The sequence below is a fragment of the Psittacula echo genome (assembly GCF_963264785.1).
Source record: "Psittacula echo genome assembly, chromosome: 5".
Taxonomy (NCBI): domain Eukaryota; kingdom Metazoa; phylum Chordata; class Aves; order Psittaciformes; family Psittacidae; genus Psittacula; species Psittacula echo.
In genome coordinates, this window is record NC_137739.1 from 41,879,820 (window position 1) to 41,900,155 (window position 20,336).

A 20,336-nucleotide genomic window follows, 5' to 3' on the forward strand; every position below is an offset into this window, starting at 1 on the left:
ATTCTGTATTGAAATCAGAATCTACTATTTCAGGTCAATGAGATTTATGAGTATTTTCATGCTCCACAAACTCAAATCATTCTAACTATGTACCTATACTCTATTAAGACCAGTTCTGGAATTCTGAACACAAACAAGGGGTATTTATTACAGAACTTTCAATTTTAACAAGCTAAGACCATGGACATACTTCTCATGCTTTCTTATTCCTCTAAACTTTAAGCACGCATCCTAATAGCTCCCATGCACAATACTTCAGTCTTACTTTGAGCAAAATATAAAATACCATTTTTTAACAATGTCTGTATTTTACTTTTGGTTCTGCATAACCTGTGGTTGAGTATATTAAACTGATGCAGTGCATTTCTGGATGGCTCTACACTGCAAGTCTGGAAATCAAAGCCAGTGCAAATTTTATCTGTTAAATAAATTTTTTCAGAAATAAAACTGTAAGATTTTACTAATACAATGATATATGAATCCTTGATACCTGCAGCGGTGTAATTCTCAGCAATAACATGCTTGATTGTTTAGGGCTTCTTCAAAGTACAACTCAGAAGTTACACATGGAATTTGTTGCAAAGAGATCATAAAATAAGGCAAATTATTATTTCTCCTCATGTTACTCTTCTCAAATAAGGCTGCATAGGAAGCTGAGTTGAAAAGACAGCAAGCTTAAACTAAAGATGTTGATAGACAAGCTCTAGCAAATCTTGTTGCAGCAGATTAAGTTACTATCCTCAGCTATAGGCTATTCTCCCATCAGAAGTCACTGATCCCAAAAGCAGAGCTGGCAGAAGAGAACATGTGCTGACACCTCAGTCAGTTCACCATTAAGACCAGCACCTTAATTTGGTCAGATATTACACTATGAACTGTAAAGACAGAGGAATAATAAGCACCTATGAACTATAGCAGAGGAGCTAAGCAAGGAAAGGTAAAAAAACAGACATCACCAAATTCGGCAAGATTTCCCAGAGCTGTAATGACAATGTAAATTTCTTCTAAAGTAGATGAATCAGATGTTCCACTTGTCACAAATCCACTCAAAAATACAAAACTCTCGCCAAAAAGTTTCAGAAGCACAATAGGAACTTTTAAAACAATTAGAAATTAAGGCACTCATTAGTCATCTTTGGTATCTTAAAGGCTGAATACTCAATTTCAAATAGCTTTAACAAATCAAGAACTGAAGTTTTGCATGGAATTTTAATCATCACATGAAGTTGCAACTACAGGAGTTACAAGGAGCACTAACGCACGTAATACCAAGAGAACAGTGTTAAATATCTTCTAAGATTTGCCAAGTGTGCACTTAACAGGCAACACACACTAGCCTACATTTACTACTCAGCCACTTAGGTATGCAGCTGAATTCATTAAATATTTGTGTTGAAAAGACTTCAAAAATATTGACAGGAGGAAAACATGTATGAAGTTCTCACCAACAGAAGTCAGAAACTGGATTAGGTGACAAAGCATATAAAAATTCAGATCTGCAACTCGAGCTGTTGAATTAAGAACCCCATATATGCAAGTATTTAATACTTTACAACTACAAGAGTGGTATTTCAGATTCTGCACAACCTATTAAGAAAAGTTCTTGAAATCTGTACCATGCAGTTATCACCCTAATACTTTTCTTCAGGATTAAACACATACAATGCTTTATATAAGGTTTATAAATTATGAACCACCACTGATCACCCATGGAAACCACACTGAAGAGTTCAAAAACCTTGTACATAATAAGCAGGCCTAACTGGTCACTTCTGCAGATTGTCTCCTTCCACTCACCTTTATCTGATATTTTTAGCTTCCAAGATTCCTTTGCTTCTCCGAACATCATACGAATTCCAAGGTCAGCATCACTCAGTTACATTTATAACAGAGGGCCCTACCCAGCTTAGCACATTGTCCACTGACCAAAACTAAGCCATTAACACAGAATCCCAAATGAGACCAAATTTGACATTTTTGTAGACAGGAGCTTACAGTTATTGCATTATTATATTGCTGATCTATTTTGATAACCTCTTGAGATTTTCCAGCTCTTCAGTTTCTCCCTTTTTTAAAAACAAACCAACCTCCAGAAACCCCCAGCTTGTTACATGCTTGTAGTCCGGACAGTGCAACACAGTATCTGCTCAGACAGGCTACCACATTTTTACAGAACAAATTTCAGGAAGGTGTGTAAAACGTGGTTTCTGACTGTTTAGGATAACATAGAAATGCCCTAAGGAGTCAGACCAATGATCCATCAAGCCCAGAACTCTTCCATCTGGCAGTAGCAACCAGAAATGCTGTTCAGGGATAACTTATGCACCCAGAAGTTTGACTGGTGAAGGACAGTAGATGGTATATCCCTATTCAATTATGAACCATTAAATGTATCTGTCAATGGATCAGTTGCCTGCAAATCTGTATAACCCCTTGTTTGAAGTTGCCTCCAGAAACTCCTATGGCAATAAAAGCCAGTAGTTCACCACCCAGAATGTGAAGAAACAGCTTCTTTTATCTGCTTCAAACCTACCATTTGAATCAACTGCATAGTGCATTTGTAAAGTCCACTGCCTTGATGGGTTCCCCCCCAAAATTTCCATCATATCAGCTTCCAACTGTAAGGTTCCAGTCTTGCCAGTCTCTTCTTGAAAGGCTCCATCCCTCCATTTTTTGTGCCCACCCCCCCCCCCCTTTTTTTGCGTGTTCTGCTGTCTACTCCCTTTAAATGCAGTGACCTGAACTGTAAACAAGAATGAAGACAGCAGGGTTTTGCACAGCTGTAATATGATGTCTCCTGTCATGTTAATGCCTTTTCTGATACATTCAGCATTTTGTTGGCTTTCTGGCTGACACACTACATAAAGCAAAACAAACAGATACTATGGTTAAAGATAAGTTTCTCAACAGTTCTACAGAAACTGAGAGTCTGGTCCAATTTTTCTACACTCACAGACCCACCACACACTTGCTAAAAATTATTTCTTGAGCTCCTGGCACTGAACTACTCTGTTTTGCACAGTACTAGGTAACAGTCATCATTATGTACCATAAAAAGCAATATTCCTGCTTAACTTCACTCTTATTACAGAAAAACTTCACACTGAAATAGGAGTAACTTTGAGTATATCAAAGCTGTCAAGAGAACACAAGCACCAGAAGATCTGAAGAACCAGGATGGTACTGCAACATGAAAGAAATGCTAAGTATAGGCACTCTTTTACAGGCCAATCCAACCTTAGATACAAGGCAATAATATAATAGGAAGAGAATGCAAAAGGTTGTAAGACAACAGAATAGGAATGGTGTGATCCAGCACAAAGAACCTTTGTTTCCTTCCCAATATTGTCCATCTTTCCTGTCTAGAGAGACTGGAGACTAAGAAAGACCTTCTTGCTTGAAGGTCTGCAAAAGGAAAGGATGCAAGAAAATGAGCAACAGAAGTTACCAAGCAAAAAGTAAGTAGTCCATATTAAACCAGGAAAGATCAAAGGAAAACCAATACATCATGACTTCAAAATTGATCATATGACTACTTCCTAATAGCAGTAAGCTTACTAGTCTAAACAAGACACTGATAGCAAGAGGAATGTTTAACCTAAAAATTACTTCATAAGCAATAAGTCAAAATAACTGCTGCTTCAAAAGATCATGTAATTAGATGCAGAGTTCTCTTTTTCAGTCAAGAAGAAACAGCTCTTCTCTGCACCTCGTTCTGACCTCTCCTTATTTGAAAATTGGCAAAAGCTTAAAGAAAGTAATGACACACAAAATATGTCAAAACAACTGGTCTCTAACAGCTTTTAGCCTCTTCTGTTACCTTAAAACCATCCTCAGGATTTTTTCTTTTGGGAGGAAAGACAAGTGACATTTACTTTTTGGATTTCTGGCTTTCCTTGGGATGCACTTTAAGTCCTTAATCTTTACATTATGCTTGATGAGCCAGTGAAGAAAGAAAAATTTAAGTAGGCTAAAAAGTAGGTAAGTGTCTACCCTATTGCAGAATCCTCAGGTTGCCATGTTCCTTCTCTTTCGAAAGAAGCCAAGTAACTTGCCTCTTCAGAGTTGTAGCCAGCCCTCATCACACCAGCTTGAAGCAGGATGCTTTGTCAGGAAGCGGTACGTAACAAAGTCTTGAGACGATCGTAACACAACTAGATAAATATTTCATGAACAGGCAATGATCAAACTGATAATTCAACGGAAGAAGTCTGCAAATCTAATAACAACTTACGCTCCAACTGATTTTTAGTGCTATTTATACTCTCAAAAAAAAAAAAAAAAAAAGATGTGAAACAGACAAGATCAAAAGCAGTACTGCTGGGCTCATAAGTCATTTAGTCGGTCAGCCCAACAAGACAATGCTGAGCTGATCAGCTTTTATCTCACTTTAAGACACTGTGCTAATTCCTCCCTGTAAGTAATTAGGTTACCAATTTAGAACACATCTTCATCATTGGGGGGAAAAAAAAAAAAAAGAAAAAGGAATGGTAAGAGCTTGCATTATGTTTGTTTTAATTATCTTACAATAACAATCACCACCTTTAAAGACATATATCCAGCTCCATTTCAATGCACTTCTCTCCTGCATCCGACAACTTCTAATACCTTTCAAACAAAATGTAAATGCCACTGCATAGTAGCACTAAGCAATTCCATCACCACTTGATCCTACAGGAATTGATTCTGCAGAAAGCACATAATGTCTGCTAATGCTGTATTCTCCCACTAACCCAGGACCAAGTTTATCTGCTGACATCATATGCCCTTTCAGACATCAGGAAAAGATTTGCTCTCTGAAAACAAGGATATACATACCTAAGAAATATAATCAATATAATACAAGTCAATACAATCCAAACCCTCACCTGTTTGAAATCTCAATGCTTAACCTGAAAGCATGAGTTTTACCTTCAGAGATGAGAACATTAGAAAATAGGTAATATCAGAGGAATTAGCAACATGTTCTCTTAGCTAGTACATGTAAATAATTTCTATGGTGCACAATGCAATTTATCTGTATCACAGTTTTTCTACAAAAGCAACCTGAATTTTCTTCGCCAAGGTACACTGCATTAATCTATGATTAAGCAATCTCAAATTTCACTAGCAGTAACTGACAAATCAATATCAATTTGATAAAATGAGACAAACAAGATGACAAGTTCTCAACCATGACACTGCAGGAACACAGCATGGTCCAATATTAAGATCAAGCCTTAGCTTTAGGCACAGTGGTACCACATTCTGAAGAAAAAGTTGCCTTGATATTTTTGCTGTGCTGAAAAATTTAACTTAGTACTGCAACCACCACACAGAATAATATTCTTTCCTCCCTAGATTTCTCCCCTGACACACTAAAATCAGCTTCTAAATAAGTTGTATTAATACAGAAGTCATTACTGAAGCATATTACTTTCATTGACCTTAATCATGAAGATCATTCTAGTTAAAGAAACACTTAGATTTACAAGGCCAGGTTGGACAGAGCCTTGGGTGACATGGTTTAGTGTGAGGTGTCCCTGCCCACGACAGGGGGGTTGGAACTAGATGATCTTAAGGTCCTTTCCAACACTAACTATTTTATGATTCTACATTTGAATATTCATTTGAGAGCTGACTTTGCTCTCTCTGCTACCCAAACCAAGATAAAGATTTGCTTCCAGGGAAATGGAGAGGCGATGGGAAACATCACAAGTGAAGTAATTTCTCTCAAGTTTTTTTACTAAGACAACATACTAATTACATATGAGCTGCTTTCAGCCTTGAACACAGTGAACTTTTAGAGTTTCAGTATTTTTTCGTAAACACCTCATTAAACACAAGTCACTCTATGCCATCACACTGCTAACAGCTCATACATGTATCACTGTAAATCTTCTACCTATACTGTCAAAATGAGAAGTGACCCTTTTAGGCACCAATATACATTGTTCTCCTCTGATCTCACAGAACACCACTCAACACCACTGGTACCTAAATGAATAGTTTTCCAGCCCCTCCTTCCTGACTTTAAAAATACATGCTTATCCTTGGAAACAGACTTGGAATGCATACAGCCACCTCCTAGCACCATCACCAAGTCAAAGAGCAACTCCTGAGGTTGCACTGGCACTTCCTGGTTATCAAAGGTTTTTAGCTTTGCCTAATTCAGCTTTCTAGAGAGCTTGAAAATACAACTTCTCACCATGGAAATAGGAAAATTCACACCAAGTACTCAGATAATGGTTGATGTGCATACGCAGGTATGTGCTTTATATGCTAACATACTATTGGGTTTCTTCACAAAAGGAGTACTTGACTGTCCTATCACTTACCAGAAATCTAAACTACTCCCCACCCCAACCAAAAAAGAAAACCAAAACCCAAACACATTTGAGAGTCTTCTAAATCATCTGTTATGGCCAAATAACCAAGTATGATCTTCCAACAGTTTCCTCACAAGATGAATACAAGACAAGAAAGAAACTTCAGGTTTGGTTTCTATCTTATTTTTCTTAAGAAAAATCTTTTTTACAGAATTTGTATCTATTATATCATCTATTGTTGAATTAGAACTTTGCAGGAAATGAGTTTATTTTCTATGCTGATATAGTATATGCAGCCAATTCAGATACTAAGGTTTATGACTAGCAACCATGAGCTTCACTGTCACATGTATCAACTGTTAAGCCTTTAATTCTAGGAAAGGCATTTAAAAAAATGAGATATACTAGAGGCAAACCCAAGTATTAAGAACATTAACATTAAATCACATAAACTATTTCTTACTCATTATTTTTCTTCATAAGGCAATTATGGCCAATCAGAACAAAGATCTGTTGCAACAGGCAAATCACTTAAGGAAACACAAGGTACTGAGGTGATCTTTATATAAAAGGTAGTAACTACAGGTATGTTGAAACAATTACATTTTTATATCTAATTATTTGGCATCTTATAAGAAAGCAGAATTAGATCCACAAGCAATCTAAACACCATGGCACCTACTAGACTCCACAACTCACAGAGATAAGCAACCAAGCTTCACTCTACAATGATAAGGGTACATATTACTGGTGCTGTTCAAATATCTTAACATGAGTAGGAATTGCCCAAGTCAGCCAAGAATAACCATAAAGAGAATGATCAGAGATTTAAGTCTACAGAATTTCACACCATGCTATGGGAAGCGGGAGGGAAATTAAATAAAACTCCTTTCATCTACTCTTTTAATACCTTGCCTTTAACAAGGAGACCTGGGTTCATATCACAAATTTCTACTTGATCATGCTTCTTGCCAGCCAGCCCCTGGGATACATATCCCACTCACTTCATTCCCAAATGAATACTACTCCTCAAGAATAAAACTGACTGGTGTCTGGAAGCACTTCACACCTAAACACCCATGGCCTGGCAGTTTAGGCACTCCCTTTGGGAACTGACAGATGGGGGGGTTCAAATTTCCCCAAAGAGTAGAAGGATTTGAACTCAAATCTCAACATACTGCACAGGTACTCAAACCACTTATCCATCTGTAAAGAAATGCAACATCACATCCTTTTTTTCTAGAATACAAAAACAAACAAAAAAAAATTATGCAAGATTTCTGTGCTTCCTGTTTCACAGTAACAGAAGCAGTCCTTACACAATCGTGCATTGCTAAAGGTACCTCTGCTTGCTTTCTAATTTTCTAATTTAACTGATGCAAGCTTTGAGAGTTATGGCATTTTTTTCTTCCCACAGCTATGTATTAGTATGCAATTAGACAGCCTTGCAGTATAAACCAAGTCTTCACTAATAAACATACACAATTTATCAGCTCTATTAAAAACAAAACAAAACAAAACCCAAACAAAAAAGCCACAAACAAACGAACAAAAATAAAACAACACACAAGCCACAAAAACCCCAAAGCTTTCTTTAAAAATGCCTGGTATACAAACTAGTCATAATTTCCTCTTCTTGCTCAGAGTTCTCCTTCACACTTTAGTATGAGTTACACTTAAAACATTTTGTCATATAACTACACTGGGAGTGCAGGAAGGAGAACGTGTCCATAAAATGTGTTTTTTGTCAGAATAGTTGTACTGAAGAAAACTCCAGAGTAGATAACTATAGTAGAAAAAATCATTTTGTCAACATGCCTGATTTTAAACCACAGTATACACTGTTTCCACTGAGTTTTGTATCACAGACACTGCAGCAAACCTTTTCAAACATACAAATGCCTCTTTGCCCATTAATAAAAGGAAAACAATAGAGCAGTATTTAATTAATATTTACAAGAAGTCTTGAGGTTTTCTGATAACCAAAGCAGTAATTAACGTTCCAAATACCGTAATGTCAAGCCGCTTTGCAACACTACCTGTCACACTGCAAAAGTACTTCAAAAAAAAGCTAGCTGCTAGAACATTTAAGAATTTTAACATGACACATGAATACAAATCCAAATCCTGTTACCTAAGTAGCAGACTGCCTGAAATAGCCTTCAGGATTCTAAAACCCCTACACTGTAAAACGAATGCACTTAATCAAAAGTGCAAACTGGAAAAAATAAAATTGGTAACTGAAACAGGTAGTTACAACTGTTATCATCTGAAGCTAAGATCCAGTCTTTGAGACACAATCTGCATATAAAAATGCCACAGGATTTTTAAGACCCCACAACTTCAAACCATAGCAAGAGATTTTAATTAAAACCCAGCATACGGAAGTGTGATAAAAATATAATTATTTACATGGGAAAATATGTGGACGCATATGAACTTCAGACTACATTAAGTTCTCTGCATCCATAACCCTCGGTATGAATGAGACCCTATACATCGTATTTTTACAGCTTCTATGTCACATATTGCTGTGGTAATGAAACATGCCTGATACCCCTCAATGAGTAGCTCCTGTAGATTCCTAAGGCAGCTAAATCAGTCTAGTAAAGAAACATTTTGATTTACATTTCTAAGTAAGTTCAGATATTTTGAAAGGAAACTTAATAAAAGTTAAGTAAATCTATTATCTTCAACATTGCCTTAATTCTACATAGCAAAAGCTACCACCCACTGCTATACCATACACTGCAAGGCAACATGACATACACTGGAAAGATGCAAAATCAGAAAGAACTACTTTGAAAAGTGTTAAGCGATCATGTATTAACATTTAACTCTGTATTAATTTATTAATGGTTAATTAAATTTAACATTCTAGCATGCTGATTCACAACATCCTACAATATATTTGATGTCTTATTAAACCATCTACAATACTAACCATCGGTTAAGCTTTCAATATGTGAAACATTGAATTTGTTTGGACCACAGTATGTTGGAAAACAGTTCACATGTGTATAAACCAGCCAGACTCTAAAGTGGCATCTAGATTTGCAGTAACAGCTCTAAAATGAAGAAAAAAGATGTACTATATGTGAAAACTCAGGGGACAGAATAAAACCAAGACTGTAGGGTTGGATGCCTAATTTAAGACAATACAGAATTCTCCTGGTTTTGACAAATTCAGGGAAAACACCTCAATCCTCCAAAAAGACAGAGAAGTCCCTTTAAAGATAGGAATCTGTGCACTGAAGCAGCAGACACTTAGGAAAAGACCACCACCAGTCTCGAGAAGTTTGACTGTAGTCACTGATCATCACTTACCTAAAATACAAGTATTTTGTTCTAGTAAGTGAGCTGTGGAACTAGTTTTTTTTCCAACTAGTTTTTTTCCATTATAGAAGCTTTAAGAATTACCTTTTAAAAGAAAAAAACCTCACAGCAGTGGCTGATATTTACTCGTTTAAATATATCCCGTTCTTTCTTAGGGATCTGTCCCACATGAGACATTTAAGAACATTATTACTTTAGACATATAACTGTTTTCCTAAAAGGCCAAGTACAAGTTAATTTAATTTTCTTGTGCAGACCATCTCACCAGGCTCAAAGTCACGGCGCACTCTGTTGCTTGCCTGCAGAGCCTCTATCACAACACGGCTACAGAGCCTGTCCCTCAGCCAGGGAAGCACCACCACCGCCAAATACCGCCAGCACAGGCTTTCTGGAAGCGAAGCCGTGCCAAGGCAGGGCATACATTAACCACTGCAGACTATAAAAGACACTGGAAGTTGCTCCTATCCAGCCTACTCTAACTGAACCCTGCAAAGCTTCGTAAATCAACACGAAGCGATCTCTTTACAGTGGCACCATTTCCAAACGCAGAACTACCAAAAGGTCTGAACTTCCGAACGGGGAAGCCGCAAGTTTCTCCCCTCATTAAGCCATAAACACACACCCCTACAACCACTCAGGGAAAGCACACACACAGCCAAACACGGGAGGGTTTTCTTACAATTCCGGGCCTAAGCTCGCCGCACCCGCCCGGGGGGCGACCCGCGGGAGGGCGGCCGCGGGACTGGCTCTCAGGAGGCAGCCCAGGCCGCCACATTCACCCCCCCCGCTCCCGCAGTGGCACCGGCCCCGGGCGCCCAGCGGCGCAGGCACCTGTAACCGCAGCAGCCGGGGCCGCCCCTCCCGGTCGGGGCACAGCCCGGGCCACCGCCCCGCGAGGCGGGGGACAACGCGGTCCCCCGAAAGCCGTCGAGCTCTGGCCCTGCCACACCGGCCCGCCCGGACCCCCAGGCCTTTGCGGGCCCCGTGGCAGTGGGGTAGGCTTCCCGATAAGCCGAAACTGGCGGCTCCGCATCTGGACCTGTTGCTCGCACGCCGGACGCGAGAACGCGGACTGCTCTCACCGTCCTTTCACCGTCGCTAACACGCTCCAGCGCAGCCGCCGACTGGAAGTCAGAGTCGCCCACACTCTGCAGCACCTCTCCGCCGAAACACCACGGACCCAGCCAGCCGCCGGCCACAGCCCCCGGGCAGCTGCGCAGCCGCCGACCGACCGACCAACCAAGCCCAGCCCGGCCCGGCACGGCCCGTCCCTGCCCCCCGCGCCCACTCCAGCGCCGGCCCCCAGGCCCGGCCCAGCCCAGCCGCGCAAGCGCGGAGCCGCCCCACAGCCTCCGCCGGGGCCGCCCCGGCCGCTGACTGGGCAGGGGCGAGACCGGACGTGCTAAGTGTGCGCCCCCTGCCGGCCTGGATTGGTGCACCCTGAACGGTCGCAGCCGTGTTGACGGTTGGGGGGCTGTGGTTTACCTCAGCGCTCCCTGAGGGGCTGGGTAGGGCACAGAAGACATGGTGCTGCTTCAGCGTCTCCATCTTCCCGCAGCGATGTTCCGTCTTTCTACCACAGTGCTCTCTGCAACCGGGAGAGGCACCGCCACGGGAGCTCCTGTGCCCTGGACTGAGGTGGTTTGCCTGCATGCTGCTCCTTCCTCCTCTCCTGTTTCCAGCTGCTTCTTCCTGCCCACTGTGCTGCTGCCTGCTGCAGCTGGCGTGTGTCCTAGTTGCACCATGCCTCTGCAGTCCCTTTCTCCTCCACCCTCCTTATCAATCCGTCTATTCTCCTTGTAGTTCTGCTGAGGCCACAACCCGAGACTGAGTGCCTCCGCCAGGCTTCGGCCAGTTGTGGGGAGAAAAATGTTTATACACCTATTTGAGAGTCCGATCCGCCTTTGGGAGACAGGAGAGAGGCTGAGGCAAGAAGGCACCCAGAACACAATGCGTGGAACAATAAAGGAAACAGGACATTACAAGTAATTTTACTAGGGTTTTTGTATCCATGGCTGTTTTACAGAACCAAGGAAATGCATCTTCAGTGCTGCAGTTCAGTTTGCCTTTGAGCTGAAAACGGCATTCCCACCCCTGGTTTTTCAGGCTAGCCTGCCTAGATCATTGCCTGAAGCACCAGAAGAAATGTTTCACATAACAAGGATAGAAAAAAAGGCCGTCTGAGATCACTAAAAAGTCCTAAAGACATTCCTGCATTAGTCCATCTCTCCTTCAGTTTAATCTTGTATATATATATGTCATTTAACTTTGTATCATTCTCCATAGTGAACTCCAGATAGACTTTGAACTTCTTCTCATTTTACCCTATACCATGGTTTTTTGGATCCTTTCTAAAGACAGACACAGTCCAAAAAACAACAACCAAATTCCAGCGTTTCCTTTCCTTGCCATGTGGAAAGGCCAGCTGGCCTGATACATCCTGCCCAGCTACCTGCAGAGGAAACTGAAAGTGTTAAACTTCTTCACACTCAGACTCCTTGGGATGTCTTCTTCTTTGCTGTGTTCAGGGCAGCAATGGATTGTATCTGTGTTTAACCAGTTATTTCTATTCTGACCACTAACAAGGGTCTTTATATCAAGTGAGCAAAACTGTAGTGCTGCAGAGAATACAAATGTTGGTAGACTGCAGAATTGTGTACTTGAAAAATAAAAAGGAGGGAAAACATGACATTTGTGATTCATGTCTGAGCAGCACCATGCACGGTTCTTTTCACCTTAATATGAAAATGGTGAAAATTCACATGAACCCTTTTTTACAAGCTACTTAAGCAAAGAACCTGAGAACCAGAAAAGGGCTTTTTCAAAATATACTTGCCTTGAAGATATAATGGCTGCAAAAAACTAGCTACTTAGTAGTTCATCAGTTGGCTGTTGACTGTTGTCATCCTCATCCAAACTGATTGCTAGTTTACTGTTTTTTCTGCATGCAAGGTTGGCATGATCTAACAAAAACTCTGATTACAGTTTCCCTCGGCTGATGGCATTTCTCCTTCCTCTCGCAGAAAATCTCATTGCCTTCAGTGTGCATGTTGACCAGTAGCCAGTTTTTAAACCAGGGTAAGAGAATTGTATTTAATTGTTGTGCAACTTGTAGAGCAGAGAATGATTCACGTCAGTTTCTGTTTCTCTCCTTTACTCTTTTCTATCTGTATCTGGTTTTAATCTTTTGCTGGAAAGGGTTTAGCAGAACAGGTTAAGACTGAGCTTGGGATATCTTTGCATATATCTGCTTAAAGATGTGTTTGTTTCTTTGGTAACCAATCTCCTCCCTTGGGCTTTCACAAACCCTAATGTTAGCCATGCCCTGCTGGCAAATCCATTCATAAGATATTTGAATGAGGTGTGCTTGGCTAATTGCATCCACAGATTAAAATATTCTGTTAGGCAAAGAAACTGTCATACCTGAAAATATTTCACAATAGCACACAGGATCAGCAGTGTTACTTGTGAAGACCCAGACCACCTTTCTTTTTTTTAAATCATTGTGTTACCAATTTAAATGGACAGATCTGATGGTTCATTTTGCCTTGTGGGTGCTATTTGGTGATATGCTGAGGATACAAAAATGGCTGTGAGAAAATAATTTTGGCTCGAATTTAACAAAATATGAGAATAATAAAAAAAAGATACAGAAAAAAAGGCAAATGAGAGATGAAGGAGGACAACAGAAAGATGATGAGGAAAACCAAAACTTTTTAGTCTTTGTTTCGTCTTAGCTAATTAATTTTTTTATGTAGTATCCACTAAGAGCTCTTGAAGGAAATGAGAAAATGATTTAGCAAAGCACTACAAACCTTACTGTTCCATCTCTTGTTCAAAGTTGTCAATTAGCATTTTTAAGCAGAAAGGAGCTGAAAAGAAATATCCAAGTGATACCTTTTGTGAGCTTAGATCTTAGAACATTTCCATTTTAAACATGATTTTTCTATGATTTTACTATCAGGGATTGTGAGATTATGGGAACATTAAAGCATGCTTGCAGCTACAGAACCAATGTATTTAGGCAACTTAATTTATTATTGAAGAACTGGTTTTTTTAGATTGATGCATTCATTCCACAGACAAATATTTTTTAACAAAGAAAATGTTCATCTTTGATATTAAATTTGAATGACTGTCAGTGTTTGCCAGAGAGGTGCAGATATAACTTTTGATCAGTCTAAATCTGGCTGACTGTAATCAATTGAAAAGAAAACAAAAATCTGTCTCAAACTGAGGCATCAGCCTAACATAGAACAAAATGTTTTCTTTGAAACCATCGCCCTCTGGAGGGGGAACGAAAAATCACGGAAGGGTAAAAATTCCCTTTTATGTCACTGTTTAACTGAATTTATGCTTTACAGCCCATGAGTGGCTCTGTAGACTGACACAAAAAGGAATGCTCTTTCAGAAGAGCCACAGTGCTTATGCCAGTGAAGGCTGGGGAACTAATCCTCATCTGTCTGTCCTATCACTCTCCTCCCCTTCATCTCTAAACTCTTTATCTCTAAACTCACTGAACAACCATTCTACAGCAGATGTACTTTCTCTTCCAACTTCATCTTGGATCCCTTCCAAGCTGGTGTTATCCCTCTATTTGCCAGAACATTTTTTTTATGCAATTCCTAAAGAATTCTTGCCTGCTTGATGCCAGACTTCCTTATTTCATCCTCTTTCTTGACCTGTCTGCTGGGTTTAGTTTTTGGGGGAGTTTCCTTGTTTTGTTTGGTTTGGTTTTTGGTTTTTTTTTGGTGTGTGTATGTGTGTGTGTGTGTGTGGTTTATGTTACTTTATTTTATTTTGAATTATCTTGATTACCCTTTCCTTCTTGATCTTTCATTCTTGCCAGGTTTTTAAAAATGGTGTTCTCTTTATCTCTGCTTTCATGTCTGGCATCTATTTAAATAGACTCTTTTCCTCCTGTCTCTGAGAACTTCACAGGGATTTTTCCCTTGGCCTTTAGGTATTGATAGCTTATATCTTGGATAATCACATTTAAATGTCACCTTTAACTAAATATGGATAGGAAGTTCCTTCCTGCTCACACTTTACCTATATATTCTCCCTGCGTTGCAGAGGAAGTGACAATATCTCTCACAATGGTCTTTCCAGTTTGATTTATAGCAATCTGATGTCTCCTGATTACAAACTTGGTGATTGTTTTAACCCTAAATAGGACACATGCACCATAGTATGAAAGAATATAAAAGCAGCACTAGTCCACCTGTAGGCCTACTGTGTTCAGTACCTAGTGTTCCAAAGAAGAGTGCAATACACAACAGTCCAGAAGCTAAATCAACTATTAAGCAAGGGAAAAAACAAACATCTCTTGGCCTCCACAACCCAGTAACAGAAATCCTGAATTTTGAAATTAATACAGCAGTCCAATTTAATTTCAGCCTTCCTTTACCTAAGACAAGAAATACCAAGGATTCAAATGCGGTCATATTTTTCTCTTTGAAAGCACTAGAACTTTTTCTTACTTCCTATCCAATAACAGTATTTTGCACTCATGTTCCTCTAAGTGACTGAAACAACTTCCTCACTGTCTTCTAGTATCCTTTGCCACTCCTTAATCCTTCAGATCTGAAATTGCACAACTTCAAGTAAGGTCACAATATTTACAAATAGGGTCATAAATCCAACAGAAGTTCAGCTGTAGAGAAAGATTAATCTCCATATGAGAGGTCTCAAGCCTGGGAGTACTACTCATCTCTCAGTGAGAGGTCTTAAACCCAGAAAGAGGAATCATTCCCAGAAGATGGGTGACTTAAATTAAACCTGGAAGTGAGGTTGTTAATATAACAGGTTGGGACACTATTTCTAATCCAGAAAAATAATGGACAATAAAAACTGTCTTTCTTGCCACTGTTCTCCCTTCACCTTTTAAGTTATACTCAAATTATGATTACCTTATCTGTCTCTTTATATGTTTGCTGCTTCTTGTTCTTCCTTCAGTAGTTTCTCCTTGGTTTTGTATGTTACTCTCTTTATGTTTGTATACCTGTATCTTTTTGATATTGTTGCAGTCATCTGTGTGCCTTCCTTTGCACGACTCTCCATCTTTTGTTTGATCTTGAATACATCTGGAAAGATCTGAAGGACATATTTAAGTCTTTCTGGAAAAGAAATCCTGCTTTGCTATTTATAAAAATTATTAATTTGTACCATGATGCACTCTGTTCTTCCCTGATTTGCCATTTGCAAGTTGGATGTATCCTAAAGCCCAAAGTCAAGACAAGTTTATGTTTGGATTTTCTTCATAACCTCCTTTGCTGTCAACTTGCATATACTTTTTTTAATGGGTTTACCTGACAGTTCGATTACTTTGTTTTAATCTGTAAATACAGGGCAAAAGCCAGTTTTTATTGCTACTCTTTTTACTCTTTTCTTATTGTCAGCTTCTTTTCTTATTCTCATACACATACATAAATAGAAAGAAATAAACCCCTGTAACTCACGGATCTGTGAGAAAATAGGGGAAGAACCAACAAAAAAGACAACAGAAGTTTCAGCAGTTAATACCACCTAAGGAAAATACTTAGGAGGTAAATCCTATGACATTTGTGGATTTAGATTCTCCCCAGGTGCGATTGTCTTTCCCAAAAGGCAGCTTAGTAGTGGTAATTGTGACAAAACCCTCCTATCTCATAATGCTGCAGTGTAATGCTTAAGCTTTGTATATTTGTCAGTCAAATGTATGACACTACAGTATACTGCACATATTTTATAAACGTGAAATGTAATAAATCTTTCTCTTGAAAGCAAACTAGATGTACAGTAAGGTAGCTGTAAGATATAGTAAGACATAAACATCAAAATTCTCTTTCTTGTTCCCTTTTTCTAAATATTCACTGAAATAATCTTGCAATCTTGCATGTTATGCTTTATTTAGCAGTCTTTTTTGGTGCACGTTTTCAATTTGTGCATTCCTGTTGCACTTTTATTACTGATACAGATAGATTTGTGGCCATGCTGTACGGTACCTTTAACAACATGGATGTCTGAATATGACATAAGGCAGAATCACTTTCAGAATCATTCATCTTAAAATTGTTGTTTGAATGTTCCCCTAGTTTTTGAGTTTGCTTTCAGCAGATTATAAACAACATCTGGGGCAGTTAACTGCCAGCCAGCATGTCTGTTGTTCCCCAGCATTTAAAGTAATGTTTAAAATCTGCTTTATTTGAATCCATAACTGCATAAGTTTTATTGGAAATATTCTGAAACTAAGAGACTTTTTTTCTTTTCTTTGAGAAACATGCTCAGAAAATCCTTCATATGTTATTTCGTCATATGCATAAATCTGGAGTGTCATGGCACTAAAAATATCAGGTCTGACACCCAGTCCCTTTGCAGAAGTCCATGCTGATCCCAGGATAATGTCTTCCCTACAGACATAACATGCCAATAGATTTCCATTAGCACGTTTTGAGTAATGAAGGCATAGCTGCTTGATTTGTGAAAATGAATTATGAAAGATAGCACCAAAATACACTTGTCCTATGTTGCCATAAGCAAAACTGGTATATTTACCTTTCCTAGGAAAATGATAGCAGCTACACAATTATCTTTAAGGAAGAAAGAAGTTATTTTGATACTAACAGAATAATAATTTTCACATAGCTATGAGGAGCTATACGGGTGGTCTTCATTTATTCTTAGACAAACTGCAATGACAGTTCTACACCATTCTTATGAATCTGCACCTTAACAGAAAGTTGCGAAACCTGTTTTGGAATATATATAGCATTAATACTGATCTATTTTGCAACATTTCCTAAAAAGTGTAGTCAAGCACATTATGCTTTGTCACTCTACTGCTTGCAAGATCTTCGATGACTGTCATTCTCCCAGCAGTAATTTTTCTTTCAGAGGAGCTGATAGACTGTACTGGCTCACTGAGCCAACATTGCATACCAGTCTACTGAATCAACTCAGTATTAGACTATAAGTATGTAACCCAGCAAGCGTCCATGCTGAGTTATTTTTCTTTGCTCTAGGCACAGCAATTAGGAGGCACTTTTTGCTGCATTTGCAATGCAGGCAATTCAGCCTTCTTCCCAGTGTTGTAATCTGGGAAACACAATACTCTGAAGTCGCTCATTCTTTCCAGTGGTGGCTGAGAGTATTTTAGACTGGATTCCAGTGAACTGAGGCTAATATTTCCATTTGCATGTTGCAGCCGTCCTTTGTCCCACACACCCTGTCTCTGCAAGGGCTGTCAGTGTGGCCACAGGTTAGGGTACTATGTGTGTAAGAGTGACTTTTTGGCAGCATAATATATGCTCAGACTGACCCAGATTTCTGCAGGTAAAGAACTATATCTACCTTTCCAGTAAGTGAAGAGAAACACAACGTTCAAGAGTCGTAATTATTCTAGTGTCACATTGCCACATTAATGACTTCAGAACAACTGTCCTGAGCTTATCAGGAACCTTTGTCCCATTTACCACAGCATAAAGTCTTTATGGAAGTATTTTTTTCTTTCCTCACCTACCTCATCAGCTTGTCTTCTGTTATGACAAATGCATGTAGCTGGGGCAAATACATTTACTTAACAACAGTTCAGCTCTAAGAATTGAAACGAATGTGTCTCATTAGTGTTGTGTCTCATTAGTGTTGTTTCTCATCTCAAAATCACTTCTCAAAATGTGCTTGAATATCCAATCCCTTTGTTTTGATGGATTTTAACTTTTCCCTTAGGACTGGGTTATGTATGATGCCTTATCTGTTGGCAGGTTGTTTGGATACAAACTAAATTTCTGTTTATTAGTGTGTAGTGTAGGTAGTGTCCAGTTCTTCTCCAGACATGATATTTAGCTTATAAGGGAGGTATTCCTAATTAAATATTTAATTTATTGCATTCCATTCTACGTTACTTAGTATGGGCAGTATATCTTGATACGAAATCAGTCATAGTTATTACCTCTGTGCTAGCAAAACAACAATTTCCAATTAATTCAAACAGCTTTTGAATGCAGTGTACTCTACTTGGGATTATTCAAAATCTGTACCATTGATTTCCCAGTGTTACAATTTTAATTTCATCTTCACTTCCAGCATGCAAGTTTAGTCTGAAGTTCACTGATGGTAAGCATCTTCAGTCAGTCTATGTGTAGGTGATAGTGAAGAAACTATTACTGATCCTTATTTGCAGTATTACTTGTTTGTTCTTGTAGTGGACAACAGCACTTCATAACTGGGATATCATTCAAGTACTTACTGTCCCTTCAGCAGAAAATATGCTGTACAACCATTTTCTCAGGGAACACCTGAAAGTTTCTTACTTGTCAGTAATTGCTACTTTGCTCTTTTATTAAACAGAATCTAGAAACTTGTTTCTCACTATAGAAAATAATGTTGCAATTTCCAGTTATACTGAATGATATTTCACTCTTGTTCATGTTTTGGGCAATATCTAGAATTTGAATTTGCCAGCCCTTCCTAGACTGGAATCTGATCACACATGGGCTGTTCTCAAAGAGTATTGAGTTGCTTTATATTCTCAAGGAACAATAGATTGGAAGTTGTGTATTATGTAATCTCTCTGTGCTCATTTGAAGGAAAGCACACAGAAAGCATTCATCTCCCATACTTAGCTATGCTTGTGCAGAATTTATGCTTCAAAACTTCAGAAAATACTGCACATGCTGTAAACTACCCAGGAATGCCCCTGCAACAGGTAGCAAGAACAGCAGCAGCAGATACTTAGTTTGCTTAGTGTGAAATGCTTTCTAGTGCAGCAAGTACATTCTCAGTATTCCAATAGGATAGCAATGTTTATAGTGCCTGGATAATAATAACAGTAACAACAATACCCAATTCTTATACAATGGTTCTCAATAGTACATTGCATGATGATTTTCAAAAGAGGTCTGGCTATTCTCATTCTACAAATGAAGAAGCTGAGGAACAAAAAGTAAAAGTGATTTGCCAACACTGATTTGGAAATTCACTGGCAGAAATAAAACCAGTGTTAATATGATTTTGTGCCCACTACCTGGTATTATTACTCTGCCACTTATCCTTCTGAAATGTTCTGGAAGTTGCTTGCATGAGAAACTCTTCTGCTTTATATAAAAGTATAAGCCATAGTCAGAGATTATAAAGTTAATTCAGGTGTCTATTTCTTTGCCTTCTGCTGCAAACTACAAATGTCCCTGAAAAAAATAGTCTCAGAAAAATGTAGATTGCACTGCCAGGGATCAAAATTTATTTGTTGTTGCTAGTTGTGAACTAATACAGGGAAATGCAGAGTTTGTATTTCAGTAATGATTAATTGTAATAGTAAGATGTTATGAATGGAATTGAAGCCTGCAGGGGAATTTTTTCTTCTGTGTGTACATCTTTTCCTTGTTCCAACGACATCTGATGTCCAGGATGCTTTGCTTTATTTTCTTTCATTTCTTCTTAGTGAAGAATGGCCCAGGTATTACTTGAAGCAGCCTACTTGACTTATTGTCACTCTTTAAATTTCCTGAAAAGAAATATGATACGCATGAGGAAGACGGCACACAAAAGTAGAGAATGAAAAAGAAGCACAAGGAATCAAAAGAGCGAAAGATGGAGAAGATAAGCATCCATCAAGAACCACAAAGAAAGAACTGATTTGCCAGAGGGAATTGATTTGCCTTTGTAGGGAGTTTATTAGAATTTGTGCTCTGTATTCCAAACTGGCCTTTCCCAGTC

At 38.9% G+C, this 20,336-nt stretch overlaps 1 protein-coding gene across 2 annotated transcripts in view; it reads right to left on the reverse strand.

Moving 5' to 3' along the window:
- PALS1 (protein associated with LIN7 1, MAGUK p55 family member) overlaps positions 1–10,898 on the reverse strand; it is a 58,084-nt gene extending 47,186 nt beyond the window's left edge. For both annotated transcript variants that reach the window (XM_080618976.1, XM_080618975.1), the window contains exon 1: positions 10,727–10,898. The gene's annotated coding sequence lies outside the window, so the exon portion shown is untranslated. The remainder of the gene's footprint in view (positions 1–10,726) is intronic.
- Between the last annotated feature and the right edge of the window lie 9,438 nt (positions 10,899–20,336).